Genomic DNA, 20,455 nt, shown 5'->3' with positions numbered 1-20,455 from the left:
ACATTTTTATCATGACATTACACATTTGTTTTAACGAACTTTGTTTTGAATTTGTTCTACTTGTTGGGCTAAGTTGTTGCTCTGCACAGGGCTGGCGGGCATAAAGGAATGATCACCAGGGTTTGATTATCCCCTAGTAATTCTCTCAGCTCTTCTGCAGACTGAGTGCTTTCAAAGCATAGCACAAACTGTAATGAATTAATCCTCATATCATTCTTGGGAGAGGTTATACAGTAGAGAATAATGCTGTGCTGGCAGAGCAGTTGTGAACCTAATGGATTTCTGTTGCATGGTTCTATAGCAGTTCCACAAAGCTATGAAGGGACTGTAAGCCTGCTGTAATAAGCAGATTTGAGGCCTCTTAACATTGCAAGATTTCTGTGTGTTTAAAACTGATTATTTAAGGACATTTCAATGTTCTCTTAAACCTCCACTTCCTGTTCAAGGGCAGAAGGGGAGAAGTTATGCTTTACTTGTAAGGCTAAGGAGTGTAAATCTAGGTATGTATTCTTTCACAGTGGCAATCATTTATTTTTCTGGCACCTAAAGCAGCTACTAGTGACCAAGCTGGGTGCTGGGCAAGAGGATCGTGGATATGATTGATTGGAAAATGGAGGAATGTCGAGAGAGAAAATTTACTTTTTAGTTCTGGCTTGTAAACAAACCATAAAAGATAAAATTACTTATACTGAGAAAAAAATCTGTGTATCGCTTCCCTAGTCACCCCAGGCACTTGGTGTCTGTGCAACAGCAAGTAGCTCAGTACAGTTGCATTGCTAGTACTCCTTGTTTTCCTCACTACAAAAGACGTTGTGTAGGACAAACTCCCTGAGGGCATTTTTCAAGTCAATATACATTTACATGTCTGTGAACCACCTTAAAGGTTCCCTTAAAAAGTCTGTAAGCTTGATAATATCATATATGATTCTAGACTTATTTTGCTGCTATCCTTATTTTGGGTTTTTTTAAACAGATGTAGGTGAACATGTGTGGGTAGATAGTGCACTTGGAGTGAAGCAGCAGAACAGGTGGCTGTTGACTAATGTCACTTAATGTGACAAAGTGGGAATGCTCTGTACAACCCAGCGAGAGAAGTCTACCCTTGCAAGAGAGAAAAACCAAGTGATCACAGAGTTTGTGCTCACCTCTGGTTTGTGGAACCCACTTTGCATGGGCTTATTTCCTGTTGGCTTTGCAACTGCTTTTGTGAAGATCAGCATGCAGTTGAGACAAGATGCAATCAAAAAACCAGCAAAAAACCCCACTTTGTGTGTCCTGTTATGGTGTGAACATGATATGCCTTCAAGGACAACCTGTATCAGACATGTTCAGAAGATGGTGAAGTCTGGAATCAGTGGAGCCTCTAGTCTGTTTCTCTTCTGGACTTCTGGTAGCGTTCCTCTGCTCCACCTAACTGCTCATCTATGTTGAAATTTCATGAATGACTGCTTTTCATTCAATGAAATCAGTAAAGATCTAAATTACAGACGATTCAAGGCCTTGGAAGGGATTAGAATTCTGAGAAGTTTGTTTGTTTGATTGATCCCATTTCCTTGTTCTCAAAGAAGGGAAGGAAGAGAGTTTTGCCTTCTGGTTTGTTTTCTTCTGGTGGTAAAAATACTGTGTTTGAAGGATTCTTTAGCTGAATAGATTGCAGAGCAGCCAGAGAAGTCCAAAGGTAGTGTCCTTTTGTGAAGGTGTTTGGCAGTGTGATGGTCCAAAGAGGTGACTGGGACTAGAAGCTGGCTTAGCTCCCTATTATCTGGATTTCCTGTTTGTGTGTGCCCCTTTGGTTTTCCCTTAGAGTGTCTTATTTGGATGCTTTTGCCATGAAGGAAAGGAATTTAGAGAAATCTGCGCAGGATTTTTTCCTCACCTTGCTTCATCATTCTCTGAAGTTTTTATGAGCGGTGATTACCTGATTTTTGCTGTAACTGTGCAGTGCAAAGTCATGCTTTGGTTTATATCTTGGTCTCATTGCACAAGCTATTTAAAGATAAATAAACATTGCAATTTCCCTATCCTAGGGCTTTTAGTGGGTTTTAGAAATATAAAAGCATCTGCCTGTGCATGCATACAGTGGGCTTTAACAAGTGTCTTAAATCCTAGTGTACAATTTTATGTGCATTTGTGCCGGGGGAGGAGAGGTGAGTTGTTTACAAAGTTCAAGGCTGCAATGCATTTGTGTTACAGGAGTAGCTATTGAGGAGACACCGAAACAGTCCTGCTGTACCCCACAGTGCTGGACTGATAAGCTCTGCTGAATAATTGCTTAAATAGACAGGATGAGTAATGCCTAGAGAATCTTAGACATGTTCTTCTTTAAACTCAGCTGCAGAGAGATCCCGCTTTGTGTGTCCTATTATGGTATGAACAGCACCTTTTAGTTGGACTAAAAATTCTCCAGTAGACAGTCTGAGTTTTGTTGTTGCTGATTATTTGAATTTTGTTGTCCTTACTCCGGTCAAAAAAGCAGTCATGAATATTCTTTTTGAGTATTAAGAGATAGGGAGGCTATTCCTGCCTTCTATTATCCTTTCTACAGATAATTCATAATTTCTGTCCAACCCAAAGAAAATGAAAAATTGAAGAAGAAAGAATAATAATATCCTTATCTGTCTGAAAATCTTACATACCAAACCGGAATGAGTGATTCTGATTGCTGTCCTATCTCATAATAGTCATTATAATTTCTGTCTGTGGATTTGTCTCTGTGGTTTTCATAAATAATTGAGATATGATAGACTGTGAGATATAGCTGCAGCACTGATGAGGTTGAAATAGGAAGGTGCAGCAGTTGGTGGTTTGAAAACTCACCTTCTCACCTACGAGGAAGTAAACACATTTTGAGACAAGTTTTTTTTTTTTAAACTAATGAGCCTCTTCAAGATAACATTGTGCAGGTTTGCATTTTGCATTTAATGAGAATTTTATTAACGCAGGGTTCAAAGGGGCATTTTCCAACTGACTATTCAGTGAGCAAGGTGGTAGCTGAATCCCTGTATTCTTTTAATAGACTTTCTCCTGATCAGGATTTTTCCAAGGTGAATAAATAGATTAACTCAATGATTAATAGGCTGAATTTCTCCCTCATCTGAAATTCAGCCCTGTGGTAATTTTTAAAGTAATTTTATTTTTCCCACTGAAACACTTTTAATAAGCAGAGAGTAAGTTTGTAGCGTGGAACTGGGTGATAGGATATTTTTTTTAGGTGTTTCTGTGCTGTTGTAGCATAGGCTGCCGTCCTTGCTTGGGTGCTTTCGTTCACTCTTCCATCTTGCAGCTACTTTTGTTCCACTTGAGCCACCCTGTCTGATGCTTTTTCCTTGAATGGGAGATGCTGCTCCTCCCAGGGCTGCTTTTGGGGCTGTCAGGGAGAGACTGGGAATTTGGGAGGAGCACTCAGAGCATTGCATGGATGTGTATAAAATGATTATGCTTGGTGCCAGTCTACTTAGGAGCACTCTGAAGGAACATTGGCAATTTTAGTTAGGCCAAGTTGGACTGTGCTTGTTTGTTGTAGGACACTTGTCATCCTGGCCCTGAAGCTATAGCTCCTGATAAATTACCAGCACTCACAGAACTGCACTTATTGAAAACCTTGACAGAGGAGAAGGCTCCGCTCAGGTATTTGTTAGAAAGTGGCTGACTGCAAGCAGTCCACCTAGTACCTTCAGGATTGTTCCCCCAGACTGCAAGGAATTCAGCATCTGTTTAAGGGGAGAGAAGACCAAAATGCTGCTGACCTAGTCATGTTGCAATGGCTTTTATGCCATTGTGTGAAATGTGTGGATGTGTGAAAGTGGACCTGCTGATAGAGAAATGCATGTCTGTTTGTGGTGTAGGTGGTGACCTATGGATTACAGTCAGCTGAGACTGTGTGCAAAATATGTGTTCATATGTGTACACACACACACTTCCTTCCCTCTCTGTACAGACTAACAGACATACAAACACATTTCTTGCCAATATGAATCAGAGTGAAAATGGGAGAACAAACTTAAAGCCTATTTATGAAAATAAATGGTCAAGAAAATCTATGTGCATATGTATTAAAATACAGATGTCTGTGTGAGCATTATAGATATATGCACCTATATAAATATGAATATCCATAGATGGATGTCTGTGTATATAAATACATATATAATACATATACAGGCATACTCACACGCATATATACACTTAAATTATATATATTTATTTACATATATACTGTATATGTATATAAAATTTATTTACATATAGAACACACACACACAGATATGTTTCCTTTGGCAATGGACTTATTGAAGCCATAATCTCTGAGCTGAAAATACCAATGTTCTTCCAAGCTAGAACCTTGTTTCTAGCTTCTCCCAGATGAACCACAAGGGTTGGCTATAGATGATCAGTGTTGCTTCTTCAAGCAGTGTGGCTGCATTGGATGAGTCCTCTGGAACTGTGGGACCATGTGGAGCTGCTCAGGGCCAGGCAGTGCAGAGCAGCAGAGGGTGCTCAGGCATGCAGGTTACAGCCCACAGTGATCTGGAGTTCATCCCCTGCAATTCTTCAAACCACCTGTGAGGACTACACTGATGGAATAACAACTCCATTGAATTGTTCACTGAGGTGTGTTTAATGGTAATGACCTCTGACATGCTGTCACTGCTAATCAGCCTGACTGAGCTCAGATCACAGGATAGTACAAGACAGTCAACAATTATTTTTTTAATAAGAAAAAAGCAACAAGGCCCAAAGAGAAACTCAGCAATGTATTTTATCAGTACTTTTAAATCGTAACACAAGCTTGATAAGATTATGGGTCAAATTCTTACTAAAATGATGTAAGAAAATTTCTGAAGTGTATGCATCCAAGCTATTTGAAGAATTAGTTCATTGCAGTTTTCAGGTGGTAGCGTGGTAGCCTGAAAAAATTCTGATGCTGAAATCTGAACGCAGATTTTAGATGAGGATTCTAGCTTTGTTCTGGTTCTTTTTTAGTGGTCTGTGATCACTCCTTACAGAACTAGCAAAACTAGCAGTCCCTTCTTGTAATTTCATGTGTTTCTTGTTGCATGCTTTTCTGGGACTTTGGCACAGCAGAACAGTTCCTGAAATGCCGCAGTGGTTATAACAGAGCTAGAGTAGTTACACAGAGTTCACCTGCTACCACTGCTTGTTTTTCACTCAACCTTGCCATATTGTGGTAGGAAGAGTTCCTTTGCTAGGAGAACAGATCTTGATGTGAACAGGTTCTGGCATTAGCTGGCACCTGAACAGAGGAAGCAGGCAGATTGAAAGGGATAGACCTTATGACCAGCAACATATTAACAGAAGAATCAAAAAAGAAGGAAAGAAGCATTCCTGTCTTGGGTTGCAATGTTGCATCTTTTCACAGCAGTCAGTCTAACCCATGTTTCAGTTATTTTTATTAGTATTTAAGGCTTTCATCTAGTTGTGTAACTTCAGTGCTTGGTTTCTTGTCCATTATCTGATTTCTTCTCAAGGCAGGAGTGTTAGTTTTCAGTTGTTGCTCTTTATTTACTAGCTGATTCATCTTGGTGTGTTTCTTTTATAGAGCCATAGCCAATTTAATTCTGCTATAATTTTCTTTCATTCTTTCTCATTTGTGCAGTGGCTTAATTAAATGTTGTCTCTGCCACTGGCCCAAATCCAGAGAGCAAATCTGTTGGTTGAGTGGCGTTGTGTGGACCATTTCCACAAGCACAGCAGCACAGTTTGGCAAGTCAGGTACATCCCAGGTCACCTTCCTTCTTTCTGCCAGTTCCTTCCATTTCAGTCATGAAGGGACTCTGACAACGTCAAGCCTGTTTTCTCTTTCATGAAAGTAGGTTTTCAAAAGGATTGCTTTCTGTGTTGTTTACTTCTTTCTGTGGTGACTTACAGTTTCTGGAGCTGATGCTGATTTTAAGCAAAGATGTTTGTGTGGCAAAGAATGCCTGTCTGAGATACCATAGCCATGGCTTGCTTTCTTCATTGGATTTGGATCTCTGCTATTCTGCAGAGATCACTTTTGCTCTAAAATTTCATCCTGAAAGTAAACAAGGCTTTTTGGATTGGGGTGGGGAGGATCTTGAAGCGATTTATTCTTAGGACAGTAGCCTTGCTTAATTGGTTTTTGTAGTTTTTTTCCAAGGTCTGCAATTGTATCAGCAGCTTTCATCTCCTTTCTTTGCGTCTCAAAGGCGACAGGCTGGCCTTCAAGAAGGGCCTGGGAGCAGGACACACTTCTGTACTTCAGGTACTCTGTAGGGTTTGCTGTGGAGGTGAGCCCTGTGTACAAGGGAGGATTGTTTGCTGGGTGGAAAGGAAACTCCTCTGCAGAGCAGGCACTGCTTGGCAGCCTCTTCCAAAGTTCAGCAGGTCTCTTAGCTCATGTGGTCCTTGTAAGATGAACATCTCAATGCAGTTTGCCTTCTTGTGAGCTTTTGTCCTCCTGGACATTTTATTGGAAATATTTCTTCCTTGAAATGTGAAAGGTTTGCAAAGTTAGGCAGGATCTGTAGGCTGCTTAGCAGTTTGGTGAGAAATGTTGCCTCTGTTGCAAAAGTATTAGGATCCAGATTTCATTTGTTCGTTGTTGAATGCAGCTGCCCTGTGAATAGGGAATTGCTGTCTGCAGATCTCTGCTGGACTCATGGGTGCTGAGTTTAGGCTTACAAGGTGGAATTAGTTAAGCTGCTAGCAATTTTTATTTTTCTTTTAAAGCTGTGTATGCAGCCTTGGAAGTGTGATGTTGGCACGTAATTTCAGCTGTTGTGCTGATGAATTTGTGGTGTGAAGCTTTGGGAAAACAGTAGAGGAGAGAAGTCAGAGGCTTCTCAGTGCAGTTGAGGTCTGTTGTTTGGTTTATGGGGGTGACTGTGCATAGCCTGGTCTGAAGAAGTGTGGCACCGGGCACACTTTTTGTTTTGCGTGCCAAATACCTTTCTCTGTGGAAACATCAAAGTAGTGGAGAGTATATGTCAGCATGGGGAGTACTTCCAGTTTATTTTAGAAGTGGATATAGTATTTATTGGTCAGAAGTTCTTTTTCTATTTTCAGATATTTTGGTCTTGAATCTCAGTGCTGGACCACAGGCAAGTTATGTCTGAGCTCAGTAATGCATTAAAGCAGGTGCTGCTAACCTAGGATGCAGACTTGTAAACATCTTGGGTTTTTTGTTGAAGCTCAAAATCCTGAGAGCTCTGCTGTTTCTCTCTCTGAATTGTTGTATTGTTTCCTCCTGTTTATGAGAACAATCTTCATTATTTCTCTGGTACTGTGGCTGGCATGAGTTCAGTTCCTAATTGATAGATTTCAACCTTACAGTCTGTGTCTTTGTTGATAGCTCTATTGCAGCCAGGAAGCAACCAGATTCTTTTGGCCCCAAGAACTGGCTCTACTGGAACATGATTGAAGCACAGTTTGAAACAGCTGTTTATAGCTTGTCGAAGCTTCATCCATGCTGGTTTTATTCTTTGGGTAAATATAAGGGACTCTGATCTCTGCTGGTCTCAAATCTGGCTTTCAAGATTTGCTTCAGTGGAGAAAGAACATTAAGCAACTTTCTTCATAACCCAAACAATGTAAAAATCATTGTGAGCTTAAATAACACCTTTTTCCCTTGAAAAGTGATGTAGTATAATGCTGTTTTGCTCTTTCTGTTTAAAAGAAATCTGTTGCTCACAGCAGCAGCCAGAATTATTATTCCCTCTGAAAGTCTGTGCTGTGGGATGTGTACTTAAAGAAAAGCTTTTCAAAAGCCAGTAACATGTATTTCTTATTATCTTATACTAGTGGGGGGCCTAAAATTTGGGTTTGCTCTAGGAATGTAAATGCCCTGTTCTCCTAATCTTCCTTTAGGACTAAACTGACAAAGCACCCCCTCATTAAGTACATCTGCTCATTAAGGTAATGAAGTACCTACCTTATCTTGAGCTGATACCCAGGATAATACATTGTTAGCATGACTGCAGAACTGCAGTCTGGTTTGTTGTTTGTTTTTTTTCTGGTGCACTCCAGATTGCACCAGAATCTGGAGCTCAGTTCCCAGAGAACTGTGAGAAGAAGACATCTTGTTTCTGAGACTGTTCTTTAAAAGAAACACTCATTCCAGCTTTTAAAGTGCTGGGTTTTTTTAGGAGCTCTAGCCATGAAGGTAGAAAAGGTTGTCTTACCCTACCAATAGGTTATCTTACCCTATTTGTCAAGGAAAACAAAAAACAAATATCTTGCCTGGTGCCACACTTCTTCAAATGAGGCAGTGCACAGTCCCTCACATAAATCAAGGCTGCAAAGGGGCTGAATTTGCAATTCCCAGGAAAGTAAGGTGCTGCTTGGAAGGGAGGGAAAAAATAGAACTTGAGTGAGTGTGATTTCCACACACCACCCCTCCCCACCTTCCAAAATGTGACATCTATGTGCTCTAATATCTCTGAGTCCAGATAGAAACTCTAGGGTACATCAGAGTTTCTGATGGCCTGAATGAAATTGGCTGCTTGGGAATCCTAGAATGCAACCTTTTATTCCTATTCTGTGTAGTCTTTAAATTTTTTTCTAACCCTTGCAGCTAGAATTTTCTTCTAATGATGGCATAATGCTTGACCAGTAGCAATTTCTCCCTTAGCTCTGAGGTCAGACTTCTGTTGCCTGTTTCAAGGGGTGCTGACTGAAGGTTCAGCAGTCAGAAATGCCCATGTGCTTGGCTGCTTCTCAGTAGTCAAAGCCAGCCAGGTTAAGGTAACAGCAATCTCATGAAGAATTCATCTGTGTTGGGTACCAGATTCTGATATCTCATCCTGGTAAGGGTTTAGTTCAAGGATGTTCCTCTGGCAAAAGTGCCCAAGTGTGCTTCCTCAGCCTGTGCTCTGCTCACTTGGAGAAGGTATAAACTGACGGGGTTCCTGCCTTCTCTTCTGTGGGAGCAGCCTGCATCGTTCAGCTGCATGTAAAGGAGGAGACAGGGGACCTGACTCAGGGTAAGACTCTGTAGGCAGGATGAAAAAGGACAGAACAATGTGTTTTAATGTGGCTCTGTTCTCAAGCCTTCATTGACACAGGATGTGTCAGCCTGTAAAGGGTGGAGGCACAAACAGCTCAGTGTTGGGGGCAACAGGACAGTCTCTCTTAGCAGCATTGACCTGTTAAACTAGTTTTAAACTGAAATGTTACCAAGTGTTCTTTATGGTTGTGTCCAGAGTCATCAGTGGTCACAGATGTGATGCTTTGCAGGGTCTAAATACATGTTCTCTTGCTTGTGCTGGTGCAGTGCAGGGTGGCTTTTGCAAACTGTTCTTGCTGTTAATATCAACATAATCATTGCCTCAAGCTTTGCCTTAAGCACTGGGCTTGAGACAATAGTACTGTGAGCCCAAAAAGTGGGAACCTGGGTATTAATTGATTGGGAGTCTGAAGTAGATCACTGACTCACTGAAGGCATCTCACTGCAGTGGAGTCCTGTTTGATAGGATATAAGCATGGTCTCAAAAGCATCTTATTTTCAGGGTGACCACAAGTGGAATGACCTTAAAAGCTCCCTGGCAATCCTTTTGCCTGACTTTGCTAGAAAACTTTGAAAGCCTAAAGCTTTTTCATGTTGCTGCTTTAGTGATTAATTAGGTCACCACTTCGTGTGTTAATTACAGTGACATTTTTCTTCTCATTAGTTGGATTATGAAAAGTTTTTGAGTCTGTGTGGGATGGAAAGTAATGCAACCTTTGTGGCCAAGGGAAGGATGATTTCAAACTTTAGAACATTGAATTTCAGTGTGGCTTTGGGTACTGTAAAATAAATGCTGCAGTCTGCTATACCAAATGTGGCTGGTAAGTGCTTTGAGGGCAGGATAAATGCCTTTTATTCTAAACAAGCGTGATGTTGCACACACTTTGATGAGGAATTTTTAACTGGATACTTTCTGGAGGTTTGTTTAGTTGTGTATTGTGTTAATTAATGTAAAGCTCTTGCTGCTGACAGGGGTGTGAATATGATATATTTCATACAATGTCCATAGTGTGTCTGAAAAGACTTTGCAGAGAGGTCATTAAGCAAAGCAGTGTACATGAACGAAGGCCAATTGCTTTTACTTAGAATTTTTTCTAATTAATTTTGTAACACTGTTTGCTTTGAAATCTGAGCTTTACATTAATTTTTTTGTGATGTTTGAGATGAGCTTGTCTGGGGTAGACATTTCCTTGTAAACTTAGAAAGCAATAGATCTGCCATACGTTGTTCTTGTTTCCTTGGTTTGAAAGCTGTGGTTGCTTTGAGGTTAAGCCAACAGGTGATGTGCTGAGCCTTGCTGAAGGAGCAGACTGTGATTCTCACTGGATGGCACCTATTTTTCTTCCTTGTTTGGTGACTTTTACTCTTAGCATGAGCTAATATCAGAAATGAAGAATCCCAAAACAAGAGTGTCTAGGATCTGAGGTTTGATTGGGAAATAAAGTTAGTCAGATTGCAATACAGGAGGCTCTTCTCAGAATGAGTGATCCCATACTGGAGCAGATAGCTTGTTGAGGACTCTCCGTGTGTGGAGACACGAGGCTTGACTCCATTTCAGAAGGCTGATTTATTATGTTAAATATTATATTAAAATACTACATTAAGACTATACTAAAAGAACAGAGAGATCAGAAGGCTACAACAAGAACAGAACAGAATAGAATAACAAAATCCTGTGACTGCTCACAGCCTTGGCACAGGTGGCTGTGATTGGTCATCAATGGAAAACAATCCACATGGACCAATCATGGATGCACCTGTTGCATTCCACAGCAGCAGATAGTTATTGTTTACATTTCTCTCCTGAGGCTCCTCAGCTTCTCAGGAGAGGAAAAATCCCAGCAAAGGATTTTTCATAATATCATGGCTACAATAGCTCAGTGCAATCTCCATCCTTGGGACTTGTTCATACCTGGCCTGAACATAGCTGTGACTGAACTGACCTAGTACTGGGTACAAACTTGGACCATGGAACCTGCCAAGGTCCTTGTTAACCTAACCCATTTGATTTTAGAGAGCAGTCTCTTCACTGCATGGGCAAATGGTAAAAGAGGCAAGAAAGCTTGTTTTCATGGAGTGTCTTGTGCTGTGTGTTAACTCTGGACCTGTCTGCTAGACGTGCAGAGTAGAGCACTTCACTTACTTAAATCAGTAGGTGTTTGGCATCTATTTTCTTTCCCTGAAAAGTCTTTAAAGAGTAAAAACTAGAGAACTTGCTGTATGTCTTGTTGCAGATGCCCAGTATTGTCTGCTGTCTGTGATCTTACCATTAAATTGGATCCTGCCAATGAAATCCAACTACACAACTCAGTCATTTGTGAGGAGAAGCTGTTCTCTGTGATTAATGCTGTGCTTGATGACAGGCATGGAAAGCCCAGCTTTGAATAATGCCCAGAATGGCACATTCCCCTGTGTGTGTGCCTTTAAAGGAAGAGCCTGTGCTTATATGGGATTGAGGGCGTTTAAGAGGCAGCTAATGACAAGTGAAAATGATAGCTAGGGTGGATTAATTGTTAAATGAATTGTGCCTGCCCTTGCCGTCCTTTTAATGTGGTGTTGGTGTAAGTATGATGTTATATAGCAGGAAGGCATCAGGGAGCAATTCCATGCACTTGGGCTCAGGTCAGGGGAGTTTAAAGGCTTAGCCATCAGGAGTTTTTCTCTACTTTAGCCATCTGTTTGCAGTGTGGAGTTTTCTTCTTCCCCTCTGGGAGTACAAAAATCTTTTGTTTTGATTAATTTTGGTTTAATAAGTTTTTTTCCCCATGCTTTTTTTGGCAGTGGGGTAAAGCAGTGTTTTTCATAATCAGTTTAATATAAGCTTTGCATTAACTGTTTCTGGGATGGGATGGTACTAACTGAACTTGGTCTAGAGCGTAGCTTAGGAATTTTTTTCTTATTTTTTCAAATTGTACTCTATCTCCAGGACTACATATTTAACTTTGATTTGTCATGGGACTGCTTTATATTCATGCCTTCAGTCTGAGTGGAGCATAAGGGAAATTGAGCTGGAAGAGGACTGAAAGCAGCCAGCCATAGGTCTCATCCTGTCATTACTGTGAAGAAATTTGTGCTTTGAATTGATTTGGAGTGACAGTGGGGCAGAAAGGCACTGGCAGAAGTTATAGGTCTCTTGCAAGCTTTCGGTCACACATGGCCAGTAGCCTCATTTGAGTGAATTTTGTGTGCTTTCTAGATGAAATGTTATCACATATGTTTCAGTGAAGTTCACTGGTCCCTGATAAGACGTAACTGTACTGAGGGGCTCTTAGGGCCCTTTTCTCTGCTCACACTTTTTTATTTTTAAAGTATTTGCTGTGTTTGGAGATTAATCAGTTTGGACCAAGGGCACTTAGAGGATGTGAGCTTTGATTGCTTTCAGCCTGCTAATCTTCATGATCACTCAGGCAGAAGAAAAATAATGCCGTCTACACAGGAAGATAGACTTTCTGTTAAGTATTTGACTTTCCTAGGAAGAGAGGAGGCCTTCAAATTCACCTTATAGAAAGATAAACTTGTATGGGGATGGGAATCATGATTTCCTTCTGAAGGACTCTTGGCTCATGCTTTGCCCAATCCAGCAAAGAGAAAACTAAAACAAGTAGATAATGCTAATGTAGTGGAAAACAAAAGAGATGTAGAAGAGCTTGTGAAGCTGAAGGGTAGTTTGTAATGGGAACAAATGGATGGGGGGGGGAGTATAATGAATAAATAAAAGACGGAAATTAAAGGTTTTCTAAAATTAAAAGCAGTGAAAGTCTGTAGCACTCCTGTAATCAGTTAGAATGATGCAGTCTAAACAAGGAAGGATTGTTTTGAAGCTGAGAATGAGAGACTGGGGAGAGCCAGAGCACTGAATTTGCACCAGGAGGAACTCATGTGAAAGATGTCTGCAGAAGTTCTCCGTGAGCAAGGAAGGTGGGGTGTTTTTGTGGGTTTGTCTTTCGTTTTTTAAATTCCCCCTCCCCCATCAGTAATGTTACCATCTCCAGGGCGTTAGAGATGGATCAGATCATGTTGGTCCATGGCTTAAGACATGATTCATAGAGTGTGATAGATGTCATTGCAGGGTTTTCTACAGTACAAGGCCTGTAACAGCTCATACCTGCTCTTACAGTGCATGCAGGTTACTTGCTTCCTGCATCAGTGATTGAGAACCTGTGAGTTTAACAGGGCAGCCACTTCCAAAAGGCTGATGCCACTCCCTCCTGTCAGTCAGGGATCACTTTTCCACTGAAGGAAGACAGTAAATGTCTTCAGTAAAATTCAGGGGCTGGCTAACAAATTGCAGTTTAGAATACATTACAGATGATGAATGTGATCTCCTTAAAGGGAAATCTGTTCGTTTGACTTAGTGCTCTTACGATTAATTGCTTGCCAGATTAAATTGCTCCATAAAATGCATGCTACTTTATTCCATCTCTTCATGATGAGATTAGCTAGGCTGTGCTGGTTCTTTGTATGTTAATTACAGTGGTATTTTCTTCTTCAATTTAATTATTAAATTGTTTAGCACAGCATGCTTTTTCCTAGCCTCAGGAAAGTTGTCTGTATTTTTCTTTTGACCACCATTCTGTAATCACACTGCCCTTTTCCCAGAAGTATTCTGGGTTCCATTATAGAAGTATCACACACTGTAGACGATACATCTTGAGATTTTTCTGTTTTCTCTGGTGTTCTGCTGAAACACTGAAATGGTTCTAATCTTACACAGGTTTATTATGTGACAGTCTAGGGTGAGGAATGAGGAAAGTCTGAATCGAAGCTGTGGAGGCAAATTTCCAGAGTTGCTGCACAAACAAATTTATCCAGATAAACTAAGCTTTCTGCTTTTGTTGAGAAGTGTAAAGCTCACTGAGTGGCCAGGATGTTGGCTTTTTGTCTCAGCTGGAGAATCAACACTATAGCAGTTCAGGGTTCTGTGCTGTTGATGTTTCAGAGCAAATTTGGAAGGAAGAACCATGTATGCTTTCCTTGTTCTTGGAGGACTTGTCTGTACTCAGTGACCGTAACCAAGACACGTTTTTTCCTGAAAACCTGGAAAATGGAAACACAGGAAATTGAACAGCACTAGAATTGTGGTGACAGCCTACAATTACTGAAGGAGGCCAGCAGTAAAAAATTTAAGGAAAATTTAAGAAAAAATAAATTTACATTTTCATTATCAGGCTTTTCCCAGCCTTTAGGATATTAGTTCATGCTCTCTTCCTCAGTCAGGTGCAACTACCCCCCACATGCATACACCAAATAACCCCCTAATCTTTTTCAGTTTCAAGACTGGGATTTGCACATAACTGAATGTTCCCACAGTAGCATTACGGAGGCTCTGTTGAAAAATTGTCAGTTTTCTTTATTTTTTAAAATGTTTATTCTGCTATACCACTCTAGATAAAATATGTAATATGTATCAATTAAAATGTTGTGGTGTTTGAAATCATTCAGATCTCTTGGTCTAAAATGGAGCTTCTCTTACCCAGCTGTAAGAACTTCCAAAAAAAAATTTGTTTCTCAGTTTAACACCTCTCCCTCAGAAAATAGTGTGTTATCTTCTGTAAGAATTGATTCCCAAGGGCAAGGCAAATTTTTGTATTTATTAACCTCGTCTTTCATTTCCCATCTATCCAGAGCTTAGAAAATTCAAAAGGGTATAGGAGGACTAGGAAAGTTTCAGAAAGGAGCATCAAGAATGACTGAAGGCATGGAGCCAGATGTGTTATGAAGAACATTTATATACTTTACAAGTCTTCAGACTGGAAGAGATGGCAGAGAATATATACAAGAGTTAGTAAAATTACCAAATGTCAGAGAGAAGGTGAAGGGGAGCTGAAAGAAGAGGGTGCATCAGAAGATAAGCTTGAACCAGAGAGATACTGCTTCATTCTATGCTTAGTTAGGCTGCGAAATGTCTAAAAAGTTATGTGAATTTAAAGCAATGATGATACAAATTAATGGAACAGAATTTAATCATGGGTTGCTGGATCATACAGATGTCACCTCTGCTTCACATATTATCTTGAAGTGTATTTGGGTGGAAGCAAGGGTTCTTTTTGGGGCAGTATCATTTTGTTTGTCTGCTTTTATACTGTTACCTGAGCTCCAAATTCTAGACAGTTTTGAAGCAGGGACACAGAGGCCTTTGCTATCTCAGTATGGCAGTTTAAAATTTTTATCTGTCAGCATTTTCTCAGGAATAAGTTGCTTCAAAGTCTTTAGCCAGGAGTAAATCAACATGTCAGCATCCCCCTCCCACTGCTGAAAGGATGGAGGCATTGCAGTTTACTTTGTCACACATCTGGTTATGTGCATGGTGTGTTCAGTCAGTCTCTGACTGCAAGCTGAGCAGGCTGAATTCCCATGTCAGGGGGCTGAAAGGGTTCATTGCTAGGTGAAGGAGTCTCCTACCTGCACTTTGACCCACACTCTCATTGTGTGCAGAAGAGGAGGCCCCCAAGCCTCTCTGTGGCTTGCTGCTGTTACCTGTGTGTGCACAGGAACTACTGTCTGTGGTGATTTAAAAGAGGGGTGTCTAAGGAAGAACATGAGCTGATCTCCTGTTTGGCAGCCTTTTGGTCTTTTGTGGGAGTGGCAGAGAAGTGCATGATTTTCTGGAGCTCTGGTAGAGACAAGAGTGGAATGAATAACCATGGAAAATTTTTCTTCCCTTGTGATTTTACTTCAGGATTTCCATCATTGTCACTGTTCCTTTTTTCTCCAGAAAGAGCTCATGGAGAGCTGTCAGGATCATGTACTTATAAACCTCATGAAAGTAAAACCCATGCCAGCTGAGCAAGACATGATTTTAATTAAGACTAACAGGATTTTTTGTCTTTTTCTCTCTTGCTAGGCCCTACCCAAATATAAAAGTCTTCTAATTTCAGTAGCCTCTTGTTTGTCAGCTAAAAAAGCTGAGTTGATGGAGCCTTTTGAGACTTCTTTGATTTAAAAAATTAAAAGTTAAAGGCCCTGTGTTTTTTTAATTTGCTTAAGGGGACAAATCCTTTTACTGCATCTATAGAGCAAGGAATTAAGCAGGAATATAATCAGGTTTTTTTCTGTTGCAGGTTACTGTTCTAAAAGGAAGTTCGTGTTGGATAATTTATCATTCATTCCTTTTTCCTTCTGGCTACTGTAGATCCCAATGCACTGCTCTATAAATACATGTATAAAAGGTTCTTTTGCTGACATCTCTGAAGACAACTTTCGATTTCGCTTAATCCAAAGGAAAAAAAAAACTAGAGTGAATTCTCAGTGCACAAGTTAGAGGAGTTAGGAAAAGAAAGGGATCAGAGTAATCTGATCTCTGTGTAAGTGCCTCAAATAACGATCTTTTCTTTGTAATGAAAACCAGACAAGGTGAATTAAAAGAGCATTGTCTGAAAGCAGGTGAAGCCACATATCCTCATGATATCCCCAGACTAGCTGTGTATGGAGGTGGGGAGGATTTTTCCCTTGCTGAGGAGCTGAGTGAGACCTTGTGGCTCCATCTGGTTCTCCTGCCCAGTGCTGGTCTCGCAGGCCAGTTCTCCATCCCTTCTGTGCTCCCTGCAGGCAGCACCAGCACAGCAGAGGCTGAGAAGGGTCTCCTTCGGAGCGCAGTGCTGACCTGACTGAGTGCCAGGCTGAATTTGCTTCCCATCCATTTCTCCCCAGTCTATGGTACCTCTTACAGGGAAAACCATCTGTGTTACAGCGTTTTTATCTTTGCTTGGGGAAGCAAATGAAACAGAGCTATTGTGATGCTTGTGGACTGATGCTGTGAAGCAGTTCAAGTTGCCTGCTGCATGTAAACCTAGTCCTGACTGTTTAGGTTCTAAATGATGCAGGTACAGTTCTCCTGGAAAGGCTGGATGCTGAGGGTGTCTCTAATTCCTGACTTTCTAAACAAACCTTTCCTTTTGTGTTACCAGTTATTCAGTTGAAAGAGTTTGCTTGATGTGGAACAATGCTGCTGTGGAACCCTACTAAGGCCCCATCTGCTAAGAGCTTGTATTGATTTGTGTCTTAGTTTATAAAAGCCTTCAATTCACCTTGTGTAAATGCCATAAATAATGCAGATGTGCTAGATGAAATGTGCTGTGGGAACATCCCAGAAATCATTTTGGTCTGGGTTGAATAGAGCTAATCTAATCATGGTTAGGAGTTTCTCAATAGCTGTGAAGCAAAAAGTGTATTGTCTTATTCTAGCTTAATGTATTAGTCAATACACAGGGACAGGAAGATAGGTATTTGAAAGTGATAATCAACTTTAATGAAAGCAAGAGTTTTTAGTGTTAAAATATTATGAAACTTCAGCTGAAACTATTTGTAGATTATATATGTACACATACAGTGGAGGTATAGTCAAGTCCAGTCCTGCGCCTGTGATTTATCTGCATAATCCTAACATTTGTATGCCTCTTTGTCACCAGGACTGCAGTGCTTCAGAGGCTGTATGTATATATACTAAATAAATCATTTTACCCACTCATAGCAAACAGCCACTTTGTGCCAGCAACATTGCCGAATGCATTTTAGTACATAGGGGACATTGATGACTATTTTGTCCTTGTGAAATTCCATGGGCTTTAGGGCACCAAAATGTATTTCAAGTTGGACTAGGTCCAGATGTGTATGAGAACTCCTTGGCAGTCTTGTAGAAAGCATATGGGAGTTTTAAAGGTGACCTCTTTTTAGAAATTTAATTGGATTTTTCTTCTATTCAATTATGTGTAAAGAAAGCAAAAACGTAAAGGGATGTGGTATTTCTTAGATTGTTCAGTTAGGAATATCCATCGTATCAAGGCTTATTTTTCTTCAGAGTGGTCTGTGGGCATGGCATCTTGAGTTCTCTGCATTGGAGAGATCAGCTGATGTGCAGTGGTTCCTGTAGAGGAAAGAGAATGTATGCTCATAAATTGCTTCTAATAAATGTTTTCCTGGCAATTACTACAGTTGCAGGATGAAGAATGTGTCTAGGAGCTATTAGCATTGTTAATTGAGAGGAAACATGGATGGAACCCATTGTCAGAGCTGAGACTTCTCTTCCTGTCACTTTTCTGCTCTTGATGGCCCAAAACTGCTGATGTGATCAAATAGGGCATTGCAGACAGCAGCGATGGGACAAGTCCAGAACTCACTAATTCTGCCTCAAATTTTTTATCGGCCAGCACTTGGTCTTGGCTAAAGCAGACAAACCATACCAACAGTTGTGCACTGGCAAAGAGTTTTTAGCAATTAGGGGTCATGTGTCAGCATTGGTTGCTGAAGGAGCTCCAGGTGCCTAGAGGAACGTGGAGAGCTCTTGAATGTCAGTGCAGGGCAAGACTTCAGAAGCCCTTGAGATTGCTGCTGGTGCAACTTGGCTTGATGTTGGTGCCCCAGGTATTATTTGCTGACAATTGTAGCTCAACTGGAAAGCTCACAGCAGTAGAGAGAAATAGTATTTAAGAGCCTTTGTGCGTCAGTTTTGTAGCAGGGATTACTGAGGGTCTGGGGACACGTGGAACTCGCAGTGTTTCTTTTGGAGCTAGTAGTGGGCATCAGTGACAATGCTGGAGGTGCCAAGAGTGAATGATGTGACAAAGCACTTGTGGAGCATCTCTAGAAGACAAGGAGGGGTGCCTTTCTTAAGTGATAAGCATGAAAAGAGTGCTACATAAATCTGTCAGTGGTCAGAAGGGACCTAAGAATTTCTTATGAATGTTGCAAGTTACTGGAAGACTGGCAGAAGGTTAAATCATGAAGCAGATGAAGCGTGTGATCTGAATTGCTTTTTAATCTATCAGGCAGTTCTTGAAATGCAGTTCTTGAAAAAATAAGTGCCAGTTTGCAAAAAGGGACTGTATCTTGAAAAGCAGTGTTTCAAGAAGCATTGACTGACACCTTTACTCCAGGTCTTTTGTGAAATGTTCAGCTAAAGAGGTTTTTTAACCCTAGAAATATTAAGAAGAGACAAAGTGATTTTATGATCATGTATATTTTGCCATTTTTTCTGGTGTCTGTTTCAAAAAAGGATACTGAATAATTGGAGAGAGGACAGAGAAGCCCCAGTTATGAGAAACTAGTGAGAATGCTTTCAAGATTTCAGTATCATAATCTCTTTAAAACAAAACGTGTGGTATGCTCTTTAAAGTGTTCAAACATCTTTGATGAGATAAAATATCAAAAACAGAAAAGGAATATAAGGCTGGACACTGAAACCAAATTGCAGCTGCAGGTTACATAACCATTTCCTAATAGGTAATTAATTGCTGTAGTAAATGACTGAAAGAATGGGTTTTCTCCTCCTGTTCCTATCTGAATAGAATACCTTGGTGAAAGGTGCTCTAGCTTCCTTCTGACATGAGAAAGGGTGATGTTGAAAAATGTGGTATACAGAAGTTCAGATAAGCTGATCCACTAACTTGTAGTGTCGTGAATCAGGTAGGCTGGATCAAAGGTATCATTTTGCATTTAAAACTTAACAAATTCACTCTGGATTCGTGTGCTTTTGGCTTTTATCTTTGCAATGAGAGATTTCTCCTCCAGTACAACAGTCACAGCCATACTGAAATTTATCCATGGAGCAATTAAACAGGTGGGCAGCCCCGAGAAATATTTTGAGACATATTTTCTCTGAAGACCACAAGACAGAGGTAAGATTCAATGAGATGTCAGTCGGCCACAAGCTTTTCATTTTTCTGCAGTTTGCAGTCACCGTGATGACTGTGCTGAGAGAAGAGGGCCCAGAATGAAGTACTTGTGCTGCAAGGAAGTGTGGAGAAATTGTTCACTAGCTTAACCTCCAAGTGAAATTATTACATCTGTAATTTGAATTTTCAGTAGTCCATGTTTCAGTTTTTCTAGCAGAGAAGGGATTTTTCTCATGTGTTTCAGAATGGAAAGAGTTTTGTACTCAGTTGTAATAGCAAAAGCAAGCTAGAGTGCTTCAGAGAGGCCTTAAAAAATAAGGTTTTACTGAATGAATTTCGCTCAGTTTTCCATGTTAAGTCTTGGAATTAATGGACAGGAGCAGGATATCATGCTAGGAATTGTCCTCAAACCCAAGGAAGGGTTAAGTATGCTGATTATTTCAGCAAAGTCTCTCTTTTTTTTAAAGTGCATACATCTAAAGTAAGCTTAAGTGTTGGTGTTCTTGAGCTCTGTGATCTTGAGGATGCCAAGACAGCCTTTGGCACAAGAGGACTTCGTTTATCGCTTCAGGGTCTGAAGCCTGGCACCTGGAAGAGGGCCCCTGTATCCATGTATCCAGATACTCTGCAATTGGAACACGACTGGCAGTCCCATAGCAGCTCTTTGTGTGTAAAAGTAGGGCGGAAACTGAACCTTAATGATGCCCACCATCAGAGAAAGGGAACTGCTGAGCTGTGCCATGGTGAATTGTGACTCCCAGCTCCTGCCAAAGCTGGAAGAGAGCTCGACCTTCAGCAGCTGTCTGACAGCAGTTTTCCTGGAATGGTTAAAAATACTTAAAAGTGATGGTGTGATTGA

At 40.6% G+C, this 20,455-nt stretch overlaps 1 protein-coding gene across 4 annotated transcripts in view; it reads left to right on the top strand.

Annotated features, from left to right (window-relative positions):
- Positions 1–20,455, top strand: part of ARMH3 (armadillo like helical domain containing 3) — a 125,213-nt gene that overhangs the window by 56,652 nt on the left and 48,106 nt on the right. The gene's annotated exons all lie outside the window — the stretch shown is intronic.

The sequence above is a fragment of the Pyrgilauda ruficollis genome, unplaced genomic scaffold (assembly GCF_017590135.1).
Source record: "Pyrgilauda ruficollis isolate IOZ18807 unplaced genomic scaffold, ASM1759013v1 scaffold15, whole genome shotgun sequence".
NCBI lineage: Eukaryota > Metazoa > Chordata > Aves > Passeriformes > Passeridae > Pyrgilauda > Pyrgilauda ruficollis.
This window is presented reverse-complemented; position numbering and strand designations above follow the sequence as displayed.